The 23,878-nt window shown below is 41.6% G+C and overlaps 1 protein-coding gene across 30 annotated transcripts in view; it reads left to right on the top strand.

Moving 5' to 3' along the window:
• Positions 1 to 9,467: 9,467 nt before the first annotated feature.
• Positions 9,468 to 23,878, top strand: part of EPB41L2 (erythrocyte membrane protein band 4.1 like 2) — a 231,988-nt gene continuing 217,577 nt past the window's right edge. For 16 of the 30 annotated variants that reach the window (XM_031011912.3, XM_031011910.3, XM_031011905.3 and 13 more), the window contains exon 1: positions 9,487 to 9,653. The gene's annotated coding sequence lies outside the window, so the exon portion shown is untranslated. Of the gene's footprint in view, positions 9,667 to 23,878 lie in introns of all 30 variants that reach the window. The other 14 variants (XM_063707865.1, XM_031011913.2, XM_031011911.2 and 11 more) reach the window with 5 other exon arrangements.

Below are 23,878 nucleotides of genomic sequence, written 5' to 3'. Positions count from 1 at the left end.
TGTTCTCTCTTTGTATGTTCTAGGGTATTCAAGACCCAGATCTTCCCATGGGTCTAATAATATTGAACTATTCAAACACAGTACCTGTAGTATTTACAGTTTCTACAGAGGGAATGGGCCCCAGGATATTCCTTGAACAGGAATATTCTTGTTAAATTTGCCACCCTCACCTCTCACCCCCAGTATATGCACAGCCATATTGTATCCCCAAACATCTGAACCACAGCCTTCCAGCCAATCCATAGTCCAGCCAGTGACCTATGAGGTAATTTGCCATCAAAATTTGTCATCAAATATGGCAACACATATGAAGAATTTCTTCAAATATGCTTCCACCCAATAGTTATACTTCTGGAAATTTATCCTACATATATACTTGTACATTTTACTTACAGACATTTAGACAAGAATATTAATTTTATTATAAGCATTATTTATAGGAGCAAAAAATTTTAACTACATATAATTCAATAAGGGACAAGTTAAATGCATTGTAACTTTACAATACAGCTGTTGAAAAAAAGACACAGATTAATATGTTGCTTTCACTCTGTCATGTTTGCATGCATGGTATAAACACCTCCTTCTCATGGGGAAGTTTGAGTTCTTCACTGCAGGTTTTGTCTTCCCCAACCCTAACCTCAGCTAACTTCTGGATTAATTAACTAATCCATTTATGTCTAGTGTTCCATTATTGGGATGCTAAGCTTGTGGGGGTTATTTATGTCCTACTGCTCAAGGTCATTGCCAAGGTTTGATTTTTCGAAAAAGAAATTTGCAACCTTTGGTATAAGTGGGTTAATTTTCTTTGTGGTATAAGATGTTAGATACGACTTCTATCTTTGGGAGCCTACTCTTGCCTGTTAGCCTTTTCCAAAACAGACAAAAAATTATTTTTAAATATTAGAACTAGAAATGAAACCAACTGGGAAAGCTGTTTGTTGAGGTCAGAGCTTTTGGAGATCTGAAGAAATACTGGTGAGGAAGCAAGGCAAAGTGTTTGACCAGGCAGATCAGATCAGTTCAGACCGGTGGTGAATTTGCTTGATAGATCTCATAACCAGCCTATTCTCACATCTTAAACTTTTCTTCTTGGAAAAACCTCATGCATCTGAAATTCTCCCACTGTGTTCCTACTCCAGGTGGTAGAATGTCTAGTGTTATTAACTTGGCAAGAAAGCTATGATTGACACCACTGAGCTCACATGAAGAGTCAGACCCTACTTATCCCAAAGGCTCACCTCCACCCACTTTTGGAGGATTCTACTTAGTTCACTCTTTTTTTTTGGGTGGAGGTGGGGGCAGATATTTTGGAATATTAAATACTTGACATAAGCAACATATCAGGATGAGTATTATTCTTTCACAAGGGATATATGAAACTCTTAGAGAAAAAACCAAATTTTTTTAATGTAAAAATTTCACCAAACCTCTTTTTATTTAGACATAATTGAGCAGTGGGTTAAGAAGTTACAAGCCAAGCACTCATTTTTTTTGAGGGGTGGAGGGAGGGACCGGCTTGCAAGTCTACTTAGCTTATGGCACATTGCAATAAAAATATTTGCTCAATTTACTGAATTTAGACTTTAATGAATTGAGTTATTATACTCTGAAGTTTTGCTTAAGTAAGACTTTATAGGAAAGCTATATTTACAGTAATAAATGAATAAAACATTTAATAAAAGACAATTCTTCTGGAAATCTATAGTGACTCCTTATTGCATATAGGCAATCAGGAACAAACTCAAGCTCCTCTTTGAAGTCTCAACACCCTTGCTCATGAAGTTCCTCTCAAAAGCCACCAACTCTGTCAAATTTCCATGATACTCTTCATCACAATTTACCGTTTCTTTCTTTATTATGCTAATATCTTAAATTCGGATTTTAGCTATTTTCCCTGTTGTGTATATTTCCCTGTTGTTGAGATTGATCTGATGATTTTCCTCATTATAGTGTTCCTGTGTTTTGGAATTATAAAATGACTTGGAGTGTGTTTCCTCTTTTCCTGTTTTCTGGGTGAGTTGGTTTAGCACTGCTATATTTTCGGGGTAGGCTAACTGCTGTTAAAAACAACAACAACAGCAACAAAACAAAACCCCTCAAATCTTAGTGGCTCGACAATATAAGGGTTTATTTCTCCCTCATTTCTTACTCACACTTCAGTATTGGTTATGGGTGGGCATGGGGGAGGACTCTGCTCCATATAGTCACTAAGGGATCCAGGCTTCTTACATTTTAGAAGCTCTTCTATCCCCTAGGGCTTCAGAGTCCTCCTCTGGGTCCTCTGCGTTTAACAAACAAAGGAAGAGACAGAGAGTGATAGATCATACAAGAGATTTTTTTAATAGGGACTAGGCCTACAGACAGTGTACGTCATCTCTAACACACATCCCATTGGTGAGAACCCACTCACATGACCACATTTAAATGCAAAGGATGCTGGGAGATATAGATAGTTTTGTGCTCCAGTGGAAAAGAAAATATGATTTGGTGATTACATAGCCTTATCTCCAGTGATCTCTTCTTCTGGTAGGGAAACATCTGCTTCCACTTCTTTCCACACAAAGAACATACTCACCTTTTCCACAAGGAAAACAGCCCAAAGTCCCACAATGTCATGTAATCTAGCTCAAAATACATGATCTCTAGGTGATGTGCAGCCTCTCCTTCAGTTTCAGATACGGCTTCTCATGATCTAGCAAGCTATCACCTAAAAAGCCAAGTGGTCTGTAGGCCGAACATGCAGTGCTATAGCAGCAGAGCAAGGACAATTTGTTATTTCTTGTTTCTTGACTCTGGTAGATCTCATCTATAAACTACCTAACTTTGGTGCTTTCTTTTTGGGAAGTTTTAAACTTCTGATTCAATTTCAATAATGTTCACAGAAAAGATTAGCTTTTCTATTTCTTCTTTAGTTGAATTTAGCAATTTATAATTTTTCTAAGAATTTTTCCCTTTCCCTAAGCTTTCACATTTGTCTTAAAGTTAATAGTATTTTTGGGTTATCTTTTAAATCGCTGCTTCTTCTTTTTCCCTTTTGGTATTCCTACTATTGCTCATTTGTGCCATCTCACTTTTCTAGTTTTTCTACTTTTTTTCTAGATTGGTCTTGCCAGAGATTATTAATTTTATAAGTGTTTTCATAGAACCAAATTTTGACTGTGATGATCCTCTCTTCCCAATGTTTTCTAGATCATAATTTCTTCTTATATTTATTACTTTCTTAGAGAATATTCTTTTCAAACTAATTTTGTAAGTTGGATTATTATCTTATTTTCAGCCTGCCTTCTTTTTACTATATACATCCAAGGCTATGATTTTTTTTGAAGCACTGTTTTAGCTGAATTCCACAATCATTCTAATCATGTCATTACGTTGTTCTGAGCATTTTAATAATTTTTATTATGTTTTTTCTTCTCTGCCCATGAAATATTAGGAAGTTCCTTCCTCCTGAAAATAAATGGAGTTTTAAAAGTTATTTAGTTATTATTCATTCATTACCTAATTGCAATGAAGTCAGTGTGCAGTATGCTATACTATATCAGTTGTATGAAATTTGAGGCTTCGGTTTAAACCTGAAATTTGAAAGTTGTAAACTGGCTGAGCATGGTTGCTTATGCTTGTAATCCAGCACTTTGGGAGGCCAGGTGGTATAGGATTACTTGAGGCCAGGAGTTTAAGACCAGCCTGGGCAACCGAGCAAGACCCAGTCTCTATAAAATATTTAAAAAAGAAAAAATTAGCTTTGTATGGTGGCACATACCTGTAGTCCCAGCTATTTGGGAGGCTGAAGTGGGAGAATCACCTGAGCCCAGAAGAATTGTGGGGACCGTTGGGTGATCACACAACTGCACTCTAGCCTGGGCGATAGAGTGAGACTCTGTTTCAAATTTAAAAAAAGAAAGGAAGGAAGGTAGTTAGTTGAAACTCATTTTATAGCCTACTATGTAATTTTCATAAAGAGTCCTTGTATGCTTGAGAAGAATGCATATTCTGAGTTGCTGAGTGAAATTTTCTACGTATGTTCATTATTTCAATATTGTTAATTATATTTTAAAAATCTTATGTATTCCTATTGCCTTCTGTCTCCTGACTCAGCCTCCCGAGGAGCTGAGACTATAGGCTGACGCCACTGCACCCAGCTAATTTTTGTATTTTTAGTAGAGACAGGGTTTCACTATGTTGGCCAGGCTGATCTCGAACTCCTGATCTCAAGTGATCCGCCTGCCTCGGCCTCCCAAAGTGTTGGGTTTACAGGCATGAGCCACTGTGTCCTGCCGGATGAATATCAAAAACACATTTCTTCTTCCGGGCTGAGTCAAGCCTTGAGAAGCTAAGTGTGGATTAAACATCGCTTCACTGTTCACCTTGACTGGGTGCTCTTGCACAAGGCACAGCCTTATCAATGTGTGCAGAGCCTGTGCCTGCTTTAGCATTTGCTTATCTTTTGGGATTTGCTCTTCCTCACAGATTCTAGCCTCTCACAATTACTTTACCTTTTCTACCAGGCTCAGCCATGTATTTTTTAAATGCTTTAAAAAATTACGTTAATCATTTTTAGGTGTTATGCCCTGGGAATTTTCCTCCGAATACCGGATCTCTCAAATTGTAGGAAATTGAAGGTACCTCACTCATTTTCAATTAGGTTCACTCTTAAACAAATATTTACTGAAGAAGCCCTTTATGAGTTGCAGTGCTTGGAACTAAAATACAATGGTACAGAAAGCGAAGTCCCTGCCTTTGCAAAACCTATGGTTGAGTCGTCCTTTTTCATTTTCTGGGTGTGTTTTTCTTCTCAGCTATTGCACCCTCCTGGAAGGTTTTCCTCTGGAGAGAGTGGGATCATAAGCAGTAAGAGCCTACACATAACCTTAAAACCCCTATCCTTCTAAGTGTTTTCTAATAAGTAGAACACATTTGTGTGCCTTGGGAAACCACACAAAACTAAACTGAAGAATGGTACTTTGCTAATACCAACCTTCTGCCACACATCTGTTTTGAATAAACGAAGGACCACTCTCTAAGATGGTCCATTTTCCAAAGGGAGGAATTTGTTTGCTTAGAAACGGCAACATTCCAGCTCCAATCCCACTGTCGCCACTATTTCCGGGGGCTATTTTACAAACTAGCCAATCAAGTCTGGGCTATGTAAATATTTCAAGGATATAATCCAGGGGATTACTCTTCTAATTTTCCCCCTGGTACTTTAATTCAACAGCCTCTTCTGCTGCTCTGATTGTCGCTGTTGATGGATTTTACCACCATTTGCTGAGACCACTTACAAATTATGCTCCTCAGGCAAGGCTCCCCAGCGTGGGCCCAAGGAATTTGGCTCGCCTTGTCACACCACATCAGAAGTTGTCTATGGTATTTTGGGGGTAATTCTGTCTGTCCAGCAAAGTCCAATGACACTGCTTAAAGGTCATTTTGCCTTCCTCATCCCCGCATCTAATTAAGTGGGCAGTCTGCTGACTGCAGGCATGTAGTGGAGTGGGGTGGTCACATGCCAGTCCACTTTTATTAAAGTTTGGTGTTCTGTCTCAATCATTTTCCATAGCAGGACTTCTGCGTATTCCCTGCAAAATAGGAATCTAAAGAGCCCTTTAGGCTCTTTTCAGAGTTTCCTCTTTGCTTTGACTATGTCTATGAATGAGCCTGGAGCCTTCTCTTTTGATGTCTCTTTGTTTTTTTGTTTTTTGTTTTTTGTTTTTTTTTTGAGCGGGATTCTGGCTCTGATGCCCAGGCTGGGGTGCAGTGGCGCCATCTTGTCTCACTGCAACCTCTGCCTCCTGGGTTGAAGCCATTCTCCTGCCTCAGCCTCCCGAGTAGCTGGAATTACAGGTGTGTGCTACCACGTGCTAAAATAATATACATACGTGCTTTCCAAATGTAGCTTTTCTGGGACTTTCATTGGATCTGTACCATTTCTGTTTTCAGTTCTAGGGAGCAATTGATTATGAGATGTCATGAGGAGCAACTCTGAAGACTCTGTTCCAGCTTAAGGGAATCAGCCAGTCCATCCCTGTTTCTCTGTCATTGAGCCTAATTAAGTAGGGGTGTGTGTGTGTGTGTGTGTGTGTGTGTGTGTGTGTGTGTGGCAAAACTCCAACTACAATTGAGAGAATACCTCAGTTTGGCAGGCTTGAGATGCATATACCTGTTATTAGCCATAGTTGGGAGTGGCTTTTCCAAAGATGACATCACTTTGTGTGTCTTAGATGGAAAGGAGGCCCTGTGATGCTTTTGATAAAAAATCTGTGTAAAGAGTTGCTTGAGGGCCAACTTGAATACCAGACTAGAAAAACATGGTGTCTGTAGTGAATTGCTTACAAGATGTCTGTCAACAATCTTCCCCCTCACTGTACAGACATTCCATGCCTCCTACCAAGAAGCAAAGTCTATGACCCCTCTCCTTGAATTGGGGCTGGCCCTCTGATTTGCTTTGACCAACAGAATGGAGCATAAGTGATGCTGTGTGACTTCTGGGCAAAGCCCTTGCAGGCCTTGCAGCATTTGTTTTTGTTCTCTTGGAAGCTGGGTGTCATGTAAAGAAGTCTGGGTTATCCTACTAGATAGGCCACACGGAGGATGGAGGGAGGGAGCGCGTGCAGAAAACAAAGGGAGACAGAGGGAGAGAGAGAGAAAGAGAGAGAGAGGGAGAGAGAGAAAGAGAGAGAAAGAGTCTGGAGGATGAGAGTCCATGTGGAGGAGAAATTAGGTGCCCCAGTTGACAGGCAGCACCAACTGCCAGACATGTGAGTGAAGCCATCTTAGATCCTTCATCCACAGTTGAGCCTCCCAGCTGAGCATTGCTTGAATTCCTGCCCCAAAGAACCACAAGCAATAAAATGGTTGTTTTAAGTCATTAAAGCAGGGTCTTGTAGTCCAGTTGAAACTGAGCCAAAGTTGGCCAGGTGACAGAGTGACTCCTGCAGTCATTTGTGTGATATGTTTGTTGCTGTGGCAGTGGAACTGGGATTGCATGAATTCACGATGAAGCTTGAGAATGCTTAGAAATAGTAGGAGAGGGCATTTTCAGGTCTTGCTGCCTGTGGACCAAGTAAAGGAAGGGCAGGTCCTCAACCCAGAGCCACTCCAACCTGGTTTGGGCTTGGCACACAGAAGGCACAAAGATAAAATGATGACTCATGGATATAGTGAGATCAAGCTCTTCCAGAGGCCACGCCTATGGGGGTGAGTTGGTAAGTAAAAGCACTAAGGAGGTCCTGGGTACATTTCTAGTCCATACTTCCAGACTAACTTTGCTTGCACATAGTGCCCAGGATTGAGGCTATTATGGTAAATTTGGAATGTGGTAGCTCTCAGGACTAGTACCTATATTCTTCTCTTGTTCTCTGTGTCAGTCCTTTGCCTGTTACTACAGTGTGCCTAGCAGGAAGACCCAATCTTGTTCTACCTAGAGTGTTTTCCTGGGGATTAACATTCTGCCCTTGAACTGCAGCCTGGTAGTCCTGACAGTGCTTCCGCCTGCCTGAGTCTTTGGATATCACCTATTCCAGGACTTTGTCCTTCTTTCTGTTCAAACCCCTCTTCTCTTCTTGTTAGACTTCCCTGGTTGTCTGGACTACCACCTGTTGTTTGCTAAATCTCTATGATGCCACTTCCATCGGTTTTCTTCACTTCCTTATAGCTTCTGGGACTTGATTTTTCTGCCCTCAGTTCCTGCTAGGTCCTCATTGAATCCGTTCCATTCCATTAAAATGCTAGGGCTATGTAAGGCTGTGTCCAAAAACAGAGTTCAATTCTTCTTCCACACAATAGCCTTTAGACATTTGACAACCTTTTTATCACCTTTAATCATCTCTTTAGGCTAAATCTTGCTGGTTCCCACATTTTCAAGGTCACCCATTTATGGTTATAATTTAGCTTATCAATATTTTCTTTTGGAGGGAAAAATTTCTTCTTAAGAGGTGGCATATAGGAGTGATTCATGTACTTCAACACAGAGTATAGTAAGCATATCCTTTCTTATGAGAAAGGCATTATATTTTATTAACTATGCCTATAATTATGTTATTTTGCACTAGCATTTTAATGGGGGCTCCATCAGGGTGGATCAATGTTTTATGGGCCCAAAAGCTTATATGACTTTAGGGACTCTTTAAAAAACACAAAATGAAATACAAAATTATAAAGTTAGTTTCAAGGCTTGTGAAAATGAGAGATCCCGAAGTTTGTTTCATTAGTTTCGTTGTAAATCTGCTGCATATTTCTTATTATGAGAAAATAATAGTATTTTCTTATTAAATTCCCAGGTCTCCTTTACCAGAATTGCTGTCTAATCAGATTTCTGCTCTGTTTTAGCACACCTTATAAAATTTAACTTGTATACTTAGCATATGGGATTGTGATTAAGTAAATTAATACATGTAAGGGACTTAGAACAATACCTAGCACATAAAGCACACAATCAACCTTAACTATTATTATTTGTGTTATTTACTAGAAGGAGCTTGGCAAATAATTTATCTTCCCAAATCTTTTTGATGTAATGGAGCTCAAACGTACCTGCCTTTTTCATAGGGTGATTGTGAGGATCAAATGATGATAAAATATGTGAATGTATTTTGTTAACTGGAAAGTATTGTTACTGAGGTTTCATTTGACATTGTTAATTTTGGAAAAGGTTCTGTTTAGGAAAGAAAGGGAGACGACTTTGGCTGTGGTGGAATCACTAAAGACCTCAATAAAAGTGGGAGTTGTAAAAGGGATAAGAGGTGCGTGTGAGGCAGATGCTGGAGGCAGTGAGCTGGACACGTTGTTTGACACCAGCTTGACGTGCAAACCTTCAAAAGATGAAATATATTGAATCTGAAACATATTGACCTCATTGTACAAAAGAAAAGAACCAGAAGGGTAGCGTGTGTGTGTGTGTGTGTGTGCTTGTGGCTTTCCACAATTTAGCCCCAAACTAGGTTTTTTCCAGACTCTTCTTCACCCGTGGTCGTGCTCTGCAATCCAGATTCCCAGGCCTCTGCCCAGAGAAATCCTACTTACTCTGGGGAGGCCTTTCCTCCACGGGGTTTCCCCAACCCCTCCTGCCCCTCCCACAGGAAGAATAAATGGTTCCTTTTCATTGCCCTTTCTGTGAAAGCACTTTTTCCACTCTAGACTGAGGGAGACCCAGTTTTCCTTATTCTGCATCTCCAGGCTCTGCTCCAGTGTCTACCTCTAGGAAGGCGCTCAGTGAAGGTTTAGTCAGCAAATGCACTTTGAATAAATAACTTTTAAAAGTTGAGAGGACATTTAAGGCCGGGAATCGCAGTTGAGAACGCCTTGCCCAGGCGCATTAGCTGTCATCCGGGCTGCCCTGAGGGCGAAAGACGTCCTCCAGCCCCGGGTCTCCGCGGCCGCGCTCGCCGAATCCCGCGGGAAAAGTCCCCCGCTCGCGCAGGGGCGGGGCCTGGGCGTCGGGGGCGGGACCGCCCGCGGGGGTTTCCGCGCCGGGGGCTCGTCCGGCGGGGGCGCGGGAGGGGCTTCCGCCGCGAGGGGGCGGGGCCGGCCCTCTGAGTCCTCTGACTGCCCCAGTCAGGGAATTTCAATTTGAAACCTATCGGAGGGAGGAGGCAGGCGCGGCTGCCGGCGGCTGGGACTGAAGAGGGACCGGTTCCCGCGGCGAGCGAGCTCCTGAGGTACGGCGTCGGGGTAAGGAGGCGTGCGGGGCTGCACGGGCCGGGCGACTGGTCAGTGTGGGGTTGCAGGGGCGGCTCAGATTTTTCCTCTGGCTGCAGCTGGGAAGCTGATTCCGGGCAGGAAGCGGTGGCGGGACGGTCCCACCGGGATGGGGGGCGGGGAGAGGGGGCCCGGCTTTGGGATTTTCTGCGGCTCCCTCTCTCCTTTCCTTCCCGGTCTCTGCCCGACCCGATTCTTGCCCGGGGGTCCGGGTCCTGTTGCTCCGGGCCGGATCCCGGCTTCGCTGTTCCCCGCAGTCCCCCTCTTCCCTCTTCCGGGGGACCGGGGCCGCGTCCCGGCGGAGCCAGGAGAGGCGGGGGCACGGGGAGGACGCCGTCCCCCCCGGGGTGCCGTGGGCTCAGGTCACGCGTCCGGGCCCCGTGGAGCAACAGCGGGAGAAATCCGGCTCCATCCCCCCCGCGGGGAGGGGGTCGGCCGCGGCGTCGCCCTTCAGGAGGAAGGTTTTAGGAGGGGAAGCGCGGGCCGGACGCGTGCGTGGGGACTGCGGGAAGCCGGGCGAGGGCGGCGCGCCAGCCCCACGCGCGATGCGGGTCGGGCCCGCTGTCGGCTCGCGCCCGCGCCCCCAGCTGCCGCCTGCGCCGTCTGGGAGCTGCGGAGAGGGACGCGTGTTTCGTGCTCCGATCCTTACAATTCCCACACCCAGGCCATCTCACCACGGATGGCTGGTTTTTTCTCCTCCTGCGCCTGGGGGCCGAGGGTTGGGAGCATTTTTAGGTGAGCAGCGGGGAAGGGCGAGGAGAACCTAAAGGAGCGCGACAGGGTTGAAGTCGGCGTCTCGGGACGCCATCCCCAGGCGCACACGCTGCCCCCAGCAGCCTGAGGTCTGTGGTGGGACATCAGTTATGCTTCTCTAGATCGCTTACCTCCCCTGAGGTCAAGTTTATATATATATATAAATAAAATGAGGTTTGGTGAGAAGAACTCCTGCCTAGAGTCTATTATTTTGGGGAGGGATCTGCGTATGGAGCCCTCCCTACGGACCCGGGTAGTCTTTCATTGAATTGCCCCATCAACACCACAGCTGCCCTTAATTTTAAGATCCCTGGGTGGATGGGAGAGAAGGTGGAATCTAGAGGAGCTGTGGCTATATTTTCACTTTTCTGAATCACATCTTTCCCCAGTTTCTTGAACTACTTGCCTCTGAAATGGCATGTGTGTGCCAGGCGTCTTGTTCCTCTTGTTACTGTTATTTAAGCTGTTTTAAAAAAACGACTTTCGCGGTTTTCCCCTCAGTTTTTCAGTCTTTATTTCCTCCCCCACCCTACGTTTTTATTGTTTTTTCAACGGAATACATTATTTCTCTGGTCTCTTTTTAACGCTGTTGAGAATTAGCATTTCAGTTGGTGTTCTGTCACATTTCACCTTGGACTTAGCAGTTGAGGGAAACTGAGTCAGTTTCTATGCTGCAGGGGCTAGGGTTTATAATTCTCAAGCTTTGAACAGGTTTCAGTGGGGAACGAATAGTGCTTAATCCTATTCAGTTTCCCTTTGCAGGCTCATTGCTGTGAGAAATCACGGGGTGGCTGTTGCAGCCACTGATGGGGGCTGCACTGCAATGCAATCTTGAATTGTGATAAGGGCCAACTGGCTACATCCATTAGGCTGTGAGTTTGACACAACTTTTGAAGAGCTATGCTGTGTCACCTGTCAGAGCTCGAGTGGTCATTCTTTTAATTCAATTTAAGAACCACCATCAAACTTCAGATATCTATTCTTTGGACGTTATTGGAGAACTGTACAAGTGGTAATGGCTTGGAACAATGGTGTGGATTTAGCGCTAATTTAATCCTGTCCTGTCTTCCTCACTTCTTGGGCAGAATTCCCACTGAAGTCAGTAGTGGTCTTGTGTGCAGACAGACTGCTGAGAACAAGAGGCTGCTCATTTAGAGTAACGGGAAGGGACGGTTTCTTTCCTTTTAAAACATCCCTCTGTAAGAAAGACTTAGTCATAACAGTTCTTTAATCTTTCACCACTAGTCCAAGTAGTTGAGAGCACTTTTTGCAAAAACCTTCGAAAGAAAATTTGTGGATGAATTGAGCCACGTCCCTCGAACTCTTCATATATCTACGTTGCATGGTGATCGTTAAAAAAGATTAAAAGTGATTTTAAAAAATCAGTTAACAAAGCTATAATTTCAGTAAAATTTTTCCTAACTTTTGTAAAAAATGTAAACTGCCAGGGAGCATTTTGTAGCAACTGCGTATGTATATTTCAAATCTGAAATTTAAGTCCAAGTAGAAAGAAGCAAATTTAATTTAGGGGATGAATCTGAAGAGAGGCCACCAAAAAAATAACTATCTAAATATAAAAGAAGGAAGTTCAGATATCTCTTGCTGTTTTTCAGGAGATAGCTTTAGGGCAGTTTGCTCACTTTCATACCTGTTCTTAACGATTTACTGACTGCCTGGGTCCATCATTAGATAATGCGAGCACTTGGAGGTTTCCAAATGAGCTTTGTGCTGATCTGAGTTGCTGAGCTAGTTAGATCCTTGGCTTCTTAACGTAACATTCTTGTGGCTTACCCTTTCCAAATTACTAGTTCTAAGGAACTGAGTTTAGAAAACCTAACCAGTGACCAGAATGTAAAAATAGGTATTTAAAAATCAGAACCATGTCCACGTGTACTACCCAACCACTTGCTTTCAACTAAAAATACTTGCAAAGATGACAAAGCAGTCCACAACCAAAATATTTATTGGTACAATTTCTCTGTAATTAGTAATATTGTACAGTTATGTTTAACATCAGGTTCTGCCCTGAATCACCCCTCTCATATTACTGTGGCTGGTGAACTACAAAGGTTGTATCTTTGCCATTTCATTTAGGAATATAGGGTTTATATTTTATATAGCAGAATGCTAAATATTTTTGAAGGTTTTGTTTTTTTTCTGTTTCTACTCTGTCTCTACTAAAAATACAAAAATTAGCCGGGCATGGTGGCGCACGCCTGTAATCCCAGCTGAAGACATGGGCCTTTTTCTTTCTTTTTTGAACTGAAGTAGCCTGTTTAAAAGCGATGTGTGGGCTTTTTATTGAAAAGTGTGAATTGCTACTAGTTTTATAAGGCAAATAAACAGTTTATAGGGATCAATACCACTGAGTCACATTTTGCATTTCTAAAATCTGTGTTGTTTACTTGGAGAAAACAAAAGAAATGTGCCTACCTCCTCCATCCCACCTTTATTTAGAAACATTTCCAGTGGGCTTGTATTTTTCAGATTCAGAATTACTGTACCTAACCACTGGGTACCCTTACAGATTTCAAAGCCTGAAGTAAATGTTTATGCTGGCTTTCGTAGTCAGCAAGTAGTAGCCAAACCCTAATTCACTGCTCTTTTATAGAATCTTGGAATCTCAGGGCTTAACCGTTAGGAGTCAGCAGATCCACTCTTAGCCCTAGTCTCTTCCTCTCAACATGCAAACAGTTCTAATGTCTTTGGAATGTCTGAGCAAATAGAAGATTTGTATGCGATTCTGTCACCGATTCTAGACAGAACATCCTTTGGGGTGCCATGTTTTGGCATAAACCAGCAACTTGATATTATGAGATTTGTATCATTTCTCTGCGTGGGCAGTGCCCTAGACTAAAATCTAAAATGAAGTCAATACCTGATGTCATTAACTGTAGGGAAATGGCCTCCAAGTTAGCTATTAGAGTTGTTTAGGAATTTATAGCTGGGCGCGATGGCTCACGCCTGTAATCCCACCACTTTGGGAGGCTGAGGCGGGTGGATCATGAGGTCAGGAGATCGAGACCATACTGGCTAACACGGTGAAACCCCATCTCTACTAAAAGTACAAAAAATTAGCTAGGCGTGATGGCAGGCATCTGTAGTCCCAGCTACTCGGGAGGCTGAGGCAGGAGAATGGCATGAACCTGGGAGGCAGAGCTTGCTGTGAGCAGAGATCGCGCCAATGCACGCCAGCCTGGGTGACAGAGCCAGACTCCATCTCAAAAAAAAAAAAAAAAAAAAAGTTATAGGTAAGCCAAGAAGGAAAGAAATAATCTGAGTTATCATCTAGAAATGATTTATAGTTTTTGTTGTTGTTGTTTTTATTTTGTTTTTGAGACACAGTTTCACTCTGTCGCTCAGGCTGGATTGCAGTGACGTGATCTTGGCTCATTGCAACCTGCGTCTTCCCAGTTCAAGTAATTCTCGTGCTTCAGCCTTCCAAGTAGCTGGGACTACAGGCGTGTGCCACCATGCCCGGCTAATTTTTGTATTTTTAGTAGAGACAGGGTTTCACCATGTTGACCAGGCTGGTCTTGAACTCCTGACCTCAAGTGATCCACCCGACTTGGCCTCCCAAAGTGTTGGGATTACAGGTGTGAGCCACCGCACCCAGCCGGTTTATAGTTATAGCTAATAGATTTTGGTAGCTTTTTCTATAAAGTATGTGTATGTGTGTGTATTTCATATGAGAGAGGGAATATTATAGGTATTCGTGCTGTGAAGCACCTACTCATTGTATTTAATAAATATTTGATGAATTAATTCATTGAACCTTTAATATATTAGAGGTGAAGAATCTTTAGTGAAGATTCTTTGATAGAGTTGACGTAGAAATGGGTAATGTTTCATGTAGAAATATCATGTCGGTAATGTTTATTTGCTTTTCTAACCACTGATATTGTTTCTCCTGGTTTTGTGGTTGGCTTGGGATCTGTGTTGTAAGTTTCTTAGAGGCATGTTTTTCATGTCTAGGAGAGTAGATAATCTATATATTTCCATGGTGTTGGGATAGTATTAATTTTAATTAGAATTTCAGAGGCTTTCTGAATTTTCTTATTTTAAAGTGATGTCTCTTACTTCTTGGCATTGGAATAGATTTCATGTGATCTATGAGTGCATTCATACTGCTTCTGGATATTTTTTCTTCAAAGATTGCAATTGAGCTAATTTCATATTCTCAGTTATCTTTAAAATGGAAACATGTTTTCACTTCACAGACACCTCTCTGAATTTTGCATATTTTCACTCTAGCATATTAGAGCCATAAAGTCAAAAAGTACGTAGATTGTCTCCCAAATAATCTGGAATAAATTGAAGGATAAGAACAATCTTTCCTGAGATCTGACCTGTATCTTAAGTAAGGTTTTGCTTTAGATAGCCAAGTTGAAATTTTGCATAGATAACTAAGTTCGGCATCATGGGGATCATTTTAGTTCTTTCCAGGTTAGGAACTGGAGGCATGGAAAGGCTCCCAAAGTGGTTTTGTCACTGTTCATCTATCGGACCTTATTGCCTAGGTCAGGTAGGGTAGTTCATGCATTTAAATCAAATCTTTCTGAAGAGACCAGTTTCCTCTTGCTTTGCTCTTAGGGCCTCACCATCAACCTTCATGAAAGAATTTTCAAATACTTACAAACTTATGTTACCCTTCAGTTGCCTTTTTCCAGGGTAACTGTGGTTTTAAAAAGCTTGTCATATAGTTCTGATTACCAACTCTGAAGTCACCTTTTCCAAGCCCTTGTATTTAAGTTTCCAGACCTGCTGATGAGCTTCAGGGCTGGGCCATTATAACAACAGTGCTGAATTCACTCATATTTTTCAGAGTTTCCTACATTCTACTGATATATGTACATATCCCAGTAGCTTGAAGACATTAAATTAAAATGTGATTTACACTCTGCCGTAATTCTTTGTTTCTTTCTCTTTTTGTCCAGAAGCTACTTGTTTTTCACTCTAGATTCATTTACCTTGAGGGAGATTATTTGGTTCAGACTCCTGACCTGGGGTGGAGAGTGGGGTTCTTGGGCCTCATGGATGCATAAACTGCCTGAGACTGTAAGTGAGGTATTGTGTTCCCATGTGCATGCACTCATGTGTGTGTGCAGCATCTCTGTGTGTGTGTGCACAAGTGGATGAGAGAGACAGGTTAAGGGAGAAAGAGAGCTTTAGGAGTGGTTTTTGAAAGGGTTTTGGGAAACAGAAAAGATTGAGAACTGATGTTTCAGTTCTTATTTTCAAGATTAGAAGATGGAAGTTTTAAGAGTATTCTTTTTTCTCTTTTTTTTTTCATTTTTTCACCCTATTGCACTTTTCATCATTTATTCTCCCCTACCCCCCATTGTACTTCTTTCCATTCGATTGAATTCATTTAGTTGACCCCTATTTACCTAATTGTCAAGGTTAAACTGAATTCTGATATAATCCTGGCCACTCATATTCTTACCTGTGAACTTAATGAATGTGCATTTATTTCCTCACAAATTTCTTTGATGAAATATTGATTAGAAGGAATCAGTAACATGTCCACACTATTTGATGCTGGTTAGACTGCCACATATGCCATTGTGACCTTGGGCAAATTATTTCTCAAAGCCTCATTTCCTGTAGTAAGGGGTTAAAAATCATACCTACCTCAGAGTTACATGAGGATTAAATGAACTAATGCTTATAAAATGCTTCATAGAGTGCCTGGCATCTGTAAAAATTGTTAGGTTAAGAAGAGACCTAGTGGGTTGGTTACTGGTGAATATGTGGTAAGCAGATTTTTTGCAGTGGTCAGGAATAATTATCTGTGTGGAAGTACAGTCTTTGAAATGAAATGGTAATTTCCTATGGTGATCACAAGTTAAAACCACTTTTTAACAATTTCAGTCCAGTATCTATAATGTTTGAGCTTTTAGAAACTCTTGTCTTCATTCTTTTTGTTAATTTACAAAAGAGCATATATATGGCAAAACAGTTGGGATCTAGTTTCAATAGCACAGGGATAATGTAGTCTTTTTTGTTATGTTGCCAGAGGTAACTGATTATAAATGTAAAATTGTGTGCATATGTTCTAACTTCTTCTCTCTATAACCACAGTAAACTTGTTGAAAAAAGCCTATTAGTGAGTAGAATTTTTGTTGACAATGTTTAAACCTCTGCATATGGCATTAAAATGTAACCTTTATAAATCTTCATGTGAAATATACCTGCACACATATTTTCCAGCAACATCGTGTTTTAACTTGTTAGTTGCCAACATTAAGAAATCAGGTTTCATATAAATATCCTTATTTTAGGCTAGAAAAATTAGATGATGGTGTAGCACTGGGCCCACTGGGTCCACTGGGTCTATTGTGTCTATTGCTTCTGGTGCTCTCACGCATCAGCTTAACCTGTCCCTGACGCACGCATTTTATGCTCAGTTCTAGCTTTGTTCTAGGTTCCATTGTAAGTAATCCTGTAAGGCCTGAAGCATTGATAATCAATAAACATGTAAAAAAAAAAATAAGGAAGCTAATGGTTTTGCAGCACAGACTACACACCAGGTGTTGTAATTGGTACTTTACATATGTTAATAACCCTGCTTCTTTTTTGCAGCACCATCTTGGAGTAGCTGGTGTGCTTATTTTACGGATGAGAAACTGAGGCTTAAAAATTGAATAAATGGCTCAAGGGCACCCAGCTTGTGTATGGCTAAAACCCTTGTTTTTTCTGTGAGTTCCAGTTATTGCTTTTAATTGTTCGATGTTATTACTCAGTAGAAGTTGAAGTTTTTTGCAATTTGTTGGCATCTGCAGTATCTAACTTTTATAAAAAACAGGATTGCTTTCCTGACTGGGTTCGCCCATGTAGTTTTTTGTGTAAAGGTATGATTATGAAGCAGACCTAAGTACTACTTTTAGTTGTGTGATTCTTGAATCATGCTGGAACAGGGAGTACCCTTCATCTTGTTTTTCAGACCAGAGACATTTAAAGTAATGTTTCTAGCCTGATTTTTCAATATTAGAAAAATATACCAGAGGATAAAACACATCAGAATAAAATGTGGCTCTCCCCCGACCTTTAGTTTTTGCCTTTCCTGTGGTTTTGCACTTTTTGCTTTCATTTAAAGTGCAAATGGCATTCTCCAGGGTGCTTTATATGATTTAGAAAGTCAGGTAGTACTGCAGGGATTATGAAAAAAAGCAGCAGACCAGTGCCCTAGCTCCCTTCTTGACAGATTTCTGCTCCCCTGAGGCAACTACTTGTTGGAGGCCAAAAGAATGAGGGTCATGATCAACTCAGTATACCACTGGAGGTTATATGAGTAAGCAGCAAACTGTTTTTCATAAATGCGGAATGTTGGCAAACTGACAAACTGCGTATGCCACCCAGAAGGAATGCTGAAGGCAGTCATGCCCAAAGCACAGTGTTTCTTGTGATTAGGTACATCTGAAGCCTGTTAGTAACAATATGAACCTGTGATCAATTAAGCAGCTGACCAATCCTTACCTCCTTCTCCCTGCTCTTGTTACCCAATAAATATGAAGGGCTGTGGAAGCTCAGGGGCTGCCTTTGCTCACTAGAAGCAGGGAGCTCTTTTCTTCTTCCCCTGGCCCTTCCTTTAAAACAGTTTCTTTTGTTTTTTTGTTATTTCCATGTTTGTCCCTTCCTTCAGTCTCGTAATGATGGTCTCAAGTAGTAACAGTAGTAACTGTTGTAGTGAAGGTCTCAAGTAGTAACTGTGGCAGTCTGCCACAAGTGGCGCCCGAACAGGGACTATCCGTGACCTGAAGAGACCTGAAGGGACCTGAGGAGGCCTACAGGGACACATAGAGATAAGTAGGGATAAATAGAGATAGAGCCAGATAGGGAAAGATAGGGACTTGCACCAACTTGGAGGAACTAACAGGGACCGTAGAGACAGACAGGGACAGACAGGGATAGATAAAGACTAGCAAAGACTAGCAGAGACTAGCAGAGACTAGCAAAGACTAGCAGAGACCAGCAGAAGCTAGCAGAAACTTGCAGGGACAGACAGGGACAGATAGAGACAGGGTCCTATAGGGACTTGAACGAGGAAGGTCTGCTGGAACAGAAAAAACTAAAACCAACCAGACAAATGAGAAACCCCGTTACAAGTCTGCTTGACAACATAAGGAGATGAACAAACTGTGTGGGTGCCCTCAAGGTGTGTGCGACCATGGAATGGAAGACTGGAGAGATCCATGGATTCTAGCTACAGGCCTTGTTCCCCTAATACGAGCCATGAGCCAGTTGAATCTGAATGCGAAGATGGAATGAGGACTGACTGGAGTCACTCTGACATCAACCCCCATGACGTGGGGATAGATCAAGAAAACCACACAGGAAACTGAGACACTGTTAGTGTCAGGGTCAGGCAAAGACCCCTGACTCCATGTTTGTGGCCATGCTGTCCATGGTTTCCTGTGCATCTGTAAGATCAGCTGGACCACCAACTGGCAATTAAGGGCTGCACAGCCTGTAGTTGCCTTTCTTAATTAATTCAAAAACAAAAAGGGAGAAACGTTGGAGGTCGAAAGAATGAGGGTTGTGATCAACTCAGTATACCACTGGAGGCTATATGAGTAAGCAACAAAATGTTTCTCATAAATGTAGAATGCTGGCAAACTGACAAACTGTGTATGCCACCCAGAAGGAATGCTGAAGGCAGTCACACCCTAAGTGCAGTGTTTCTTGTGATTAGGTACATCTGAAGCCTGTTAGTAACAATATGAACCTGCGATCAATTAAGCAGCTGACCAATTGTTACCTCCTCCTCCCTGTTCTTGTTACCCAATAAATACGAAGGGCTGTGGAAGCTCAGGGGGGCTTCCTTTGCTCACTAGAAGCAGGGAGCTCTTCTTCCCCTGGCCTTTCCTTTAAAACAGTTCCTTTTTTTTTTTTTTTTTTAAATCATTGCCACATTCGTCCCTTCGTGCCATCTCCTAATGAGGGTCTCAAGTAATAACAGTAGTAACTGTTGCAGTGATGGTCTCAAGTAGTAACCGTGACAGTCTGCCACAACTACTTTCACTAGTTTTGGTTTTATTTTCTGGTGTTTTGTCTCTAAATAACATGATTTTCTTGTTTCTTGATTTTTTTTAAAGTTTCAGAATATTTTTATGTTTTATTATTTGTTAAAAGTTTACTTGCTGGGCACAGTGACTCATGCCTATAATCCCAGCACTTTGGGAGGCCAAGGCGGGCAGATCACCTGAGGTCAGGAGTTTGAGACCAGCCTGGCCAACATGGTGAAACCCCATCTCTACTAAAAATACAAAATTCGCCAGGCGTGGTGGTGCATGCCTGTAATCCCAGCTACTCAGGAGGCGGAGACAAGGAGAATCGCTTGAACCCAGGAGGTGGAAGTTTCAGTGAGCCAAGATCGCACCATAGCACTCCAGCCTGGGCAACGAGAGCGAAACTCCTCAGAAAAAAAAAATTTATATTTTTGTGTGTAGATAGTTGTTCAAATTGATGTTTCTGTAGCGGATGAGGTTAGCAGGGTGAGTGGGGCAGAGAAGCACTAGAAAAGCCTATTCTGCCACCTTGCTGAGGTCTGCTTACTCCTGTTTCTTGATTTTTACATTTTAAATGTAATACCTGTTTGACTTTCTACCTCTAGTTAGCTTCTTTACTAACTCCCTCTTCCCATTTTCTCCCCTCTTCCATTTTCCAACTTATATATACAAAAGCTAAGTCATGTAAAGTGCTTTGATTACATGTACTTTCTTTTACAACTTTATATTTTATCCTGAAGTTATCCTGATCCTTATCCTTTTCCTTATTTTCTTCGTTTTCTTTGTACCCATCCTTGGTTCAGCTTTAAACTATGTTAGAAACTGTGAAGTTCTTGGCAGTAGGATCAAACATGATATAATCTTTTGGTTCCGTTTTCTTTTTTTGTTAAAGCTATCCTTCCTGGCTGGGCCCTCCATCATCCTGGACTGGTTTTATTTCTAGAATTGCTGTATAACTGTGTGCAGGGAATTCCTTCGCCTCTTTTTCTGGGCTCTATATTTCTATCTTGGTTCATTGACAAAAAGTTAGGAGTTTATCCATGAACTTGTAACCAGAACTGTTTTTGGATCTTGGCCATTAAAATCAACATCAGTGGCTGGGTGCAGTGGCTCATGCCTGTAATCTTAGCACTTCGGGAGGCTGAGGCAGTTGGATTGCCTGAGGTCAGGAGTTTGAGACCAGCCTGGCCAACATGGCAAAACCCCATCTGTACTAAAAATATAAAAATCAGCTGGGTGTGGTGGTGGGCGCCTGTAGTCCCAGCTACTTGGGAGGCTGAGGCAGGAGAATTGCTTGAACCCAGGAGGTGGAGGTTGCAGTGAGCCGAGATCACGCCACTGCACTCCAGCCTGGGTGACAGAGTAAGACTCCGTCTCAAAAAAAGAAAAAAAGAAAAAAAAAATCAACACAGCACAGGCTACATCCTAATTTCCTTAATGAAGACTTCTAGTATTTGCCCAAAAAAGTGTAAATAGCAGGTGAGTTTCTTGAAGCTTGCATGTCTTAAAATGTCTTTTTCCACTCTCAGTTTGGTTGCTCTTATAGTTTGGTTGTATATAGAATTCTGTTAGTTATTACCTTCCCTTCAAATTTTGAAGGCGTCTTTTGAAGCCATTTGAAGGATGCTCTTTCTCTCACCTCAGTCCTCAAAGATATCTGGAACCTCCAATTCTTCAGGCTCTCAGGGCTTTTTCAACAATCAACTTGTTTCTCGTAGGTCCCCCACCAAAACAGTAACAGTTTTCTGCTTCCTCTGCTCTGCTAAGTCAGTTACTTTGTACATCTGCTTTCCATCTTCTAAAATTTTGTTGACATATCTGCTGGCCTGACCCCTCCCATTGTTGCTGTTGTGTTTTTTTTTTTTTTGCTTTACTTTTGTGAATTTGTTCCTTGTAAGAAAACTTTTCTCACTGTCATTTTAGTGTGGTTGTGGGACAAAACAGAAATTAGTTCATGTTAAATATATTGGATTTTGGAATTTAAATTGATTAAAAACAAAATTCCACAAGATTGCCATGGTACTCACATTTGGTAAGGACTGTAGCCATAATAAAATTATACTTGTTTCCCCATGCCAGCTGCTGGGTTGAACTTCATTTATATAGAGGGAGGTAGAAAAGTCAGGTGATGGAGTGAACATCTAGGGTGCCTGGGAGTGGATGACTAATATGTTATTGGTCAAGAAGCTACTTCCTAGGAAAAGTTCAGTAAATGTATTATATTTTTTTCCTGTGGTCTTTCAAGGAGTTCATTATAAACTCTTAGAAATATTATATACTTGAACTAGACTTAACAATACATACTCACCAAATTTGTTTTTGTTATGTATCAGAGGTGACAGCGTTAGTTTAGATTTATTGAATATCTTGGTTTGTCTGTCTTTAGACAGACATATTATTGTCACACATATACTTGAATATTCTTTGGACCAGGCACGATGGCTCATGCCTGTAATCCCAGCACTTCGGGAGGCCAAGGCGGACAGATCATTTAAGCTCAGGAATTCAAGACCAGCCTGGGCAACATGGGGAAACCCCATCTCTATTAAATAAATAAAAGAATATTGTTTGACTATGATTTGGGGATTAGAGTAAGCTTTGAACATAATGCAGGTTCTGTTAAATATTGTAAGGGTGAAAATTTCATTACTAGGTGGGACATAATTAGGGATTTACATTAATGTGAAGGTACGGATGTTAGGGATTTTTGAGTATGGGTTTTAGGGATGGTAAAACAAAAAGGAAGGTTCTGAATATTGTAGTGAGTCAGTAGTGACTGTGAGGTCTGAGGAAATGACAGGATGATCTAATGCCTGTTATGTGATCAGTGTTAGTTAAGTTGGTTGCCCAGTGGGTTTTAGAGATTTAGAAATTCAAATCTATTATGCATTAATGTAGAAGATGTTGCAGGGAATACATAAGGAAAGTATTTCCCCAGAGTATGTTGGTATGCTAAATGATTTGAGTCTTTCATTTTTTTTTGGAGACGGAGTCTCGCTCTGTTGCCCAGGCTGGAGTGCAATGGCGCAATCTTGGCTCACTGCAACCTCCGCCTCCCGGGTTCAAGCGATTCTCCTGCCTTAGCCTCCTGAGTACCTGACATTACAGGTGCCCGCCACCACGCCCAGCTAATTTTTGTGTTTTTAGTAGAGATGCGGTTTTGCCATGTTGGCCAGGCTGGTCTCAAACTCCTGACCTCAGGTGATCTGCCCTCCTTGACCTCCCAAAGTGCTGGGATTACAGGTGTGAGCCACCGTACCCAGCCCCCATTTGATTTTTAAAACAATTTTGTACCATGGGTCTGACAAGTAAGAAGAGCGAAGAGTTTAAACTTAACCAAAGTCCTGGAGCAGTTACTAATGGAGCTTCAGGCACAGCCAAGGTCTCTTGTGTCCAGAGTTGTTCCCTCTATACTGTGCACTTTTGCCAGTTGAAGTTTTCTTGGAAAACTCAGGAAGTCTGCCAAGTTTTATAGCTAAAGGGATGTCCTGTAGCTTTTATATATTTGTGTCTTGAGCCCTGAAGGTAGACAGAGCTCGGTCTTCCAAAAATAGTTCAATAAATGTGTCAACATTTTGAAATACTACTGAAAAAACAAGTAAAAGTCCTATGGGATTATTGGAAAATGATGCCAAATGCCTCCACAAGTATTTGAAAAGCAAATGTGGCAGTGGTTATACGCTAGACAATGGTTCATATTCAGCCTTCGCTTTTGGGGACCATTTTTATTATGATAATCTTTTACCGTTTCCTAGTACTCTGTTTAGTTGCTTCTAGACTCTGGTAGAAAAGCTACTAAGTGTCTACACTCTGGTAGAAAAGCTACTAAATGAACATCTTCTTTGAAAAATTTTCTTTAATCCACTTCTCTTAAAGAGAAAAAGGAAAACTTTTTTTCCTTAATAAAGTGGGTGAAAGTTGTGTATGGGAAAGGTCAGAATGTCAAGTACTGAGTTGGGTCTGTCCACTGCAAAGAAATCAGATTTATCCATGAACTTGTAACTAGAACTGTTTCTGGATCTTGGCCATTAAAATCAACATCAGTAAAGCCTACATCTTAATTTCCTTAATGCCAAGATTTTCTGTTTTAAATTATACACATATGGGAATGTGAATACATTCGTCTTCCCCCACCTCCCTCTGCCCGAAAACGGGAGGAAAATAAAGGTACGTTGAAGATATTCTAAACTTTTGCAGCTCTGCAATGAAGAGCTGTGGATGTGGGCTGCATATGTGGTGCAGATGTGGCTCCTACCAATTGAGGTCATTTTACCTTCATCCTCAGTGCTGCAAGCTTAAGTCGAAAGAGGGTAGATTCTAGAATAGTCTATAGATCTATGATTTATGTGTTACTTGCTCTGTGTAGAACACATAATAGCAGTGAAGGATAATGTGGCATTTTTTTAAGGACTTTTTTTTTT

This window comes from Gorilla gorilla, chromosome 5 (genome assembly GCF_029281585.2).
Source record: "Gorilla gorilla gorilla isolate KB3781 chromosome 5, NHGRI_mGorGor1-v2.1_pri, whole genome shotgun sequence".
Lineage (NCBI taxonomy): Eukaryota > Metazoa > Chordata > Mammalia > Primates > Hominidae > Gorilla > Gorilla gorilla.
Note: the sequence above shows the minus strand (reverse complement) of the source record. Positions and strands in the feature narration are given on the sequence as shown.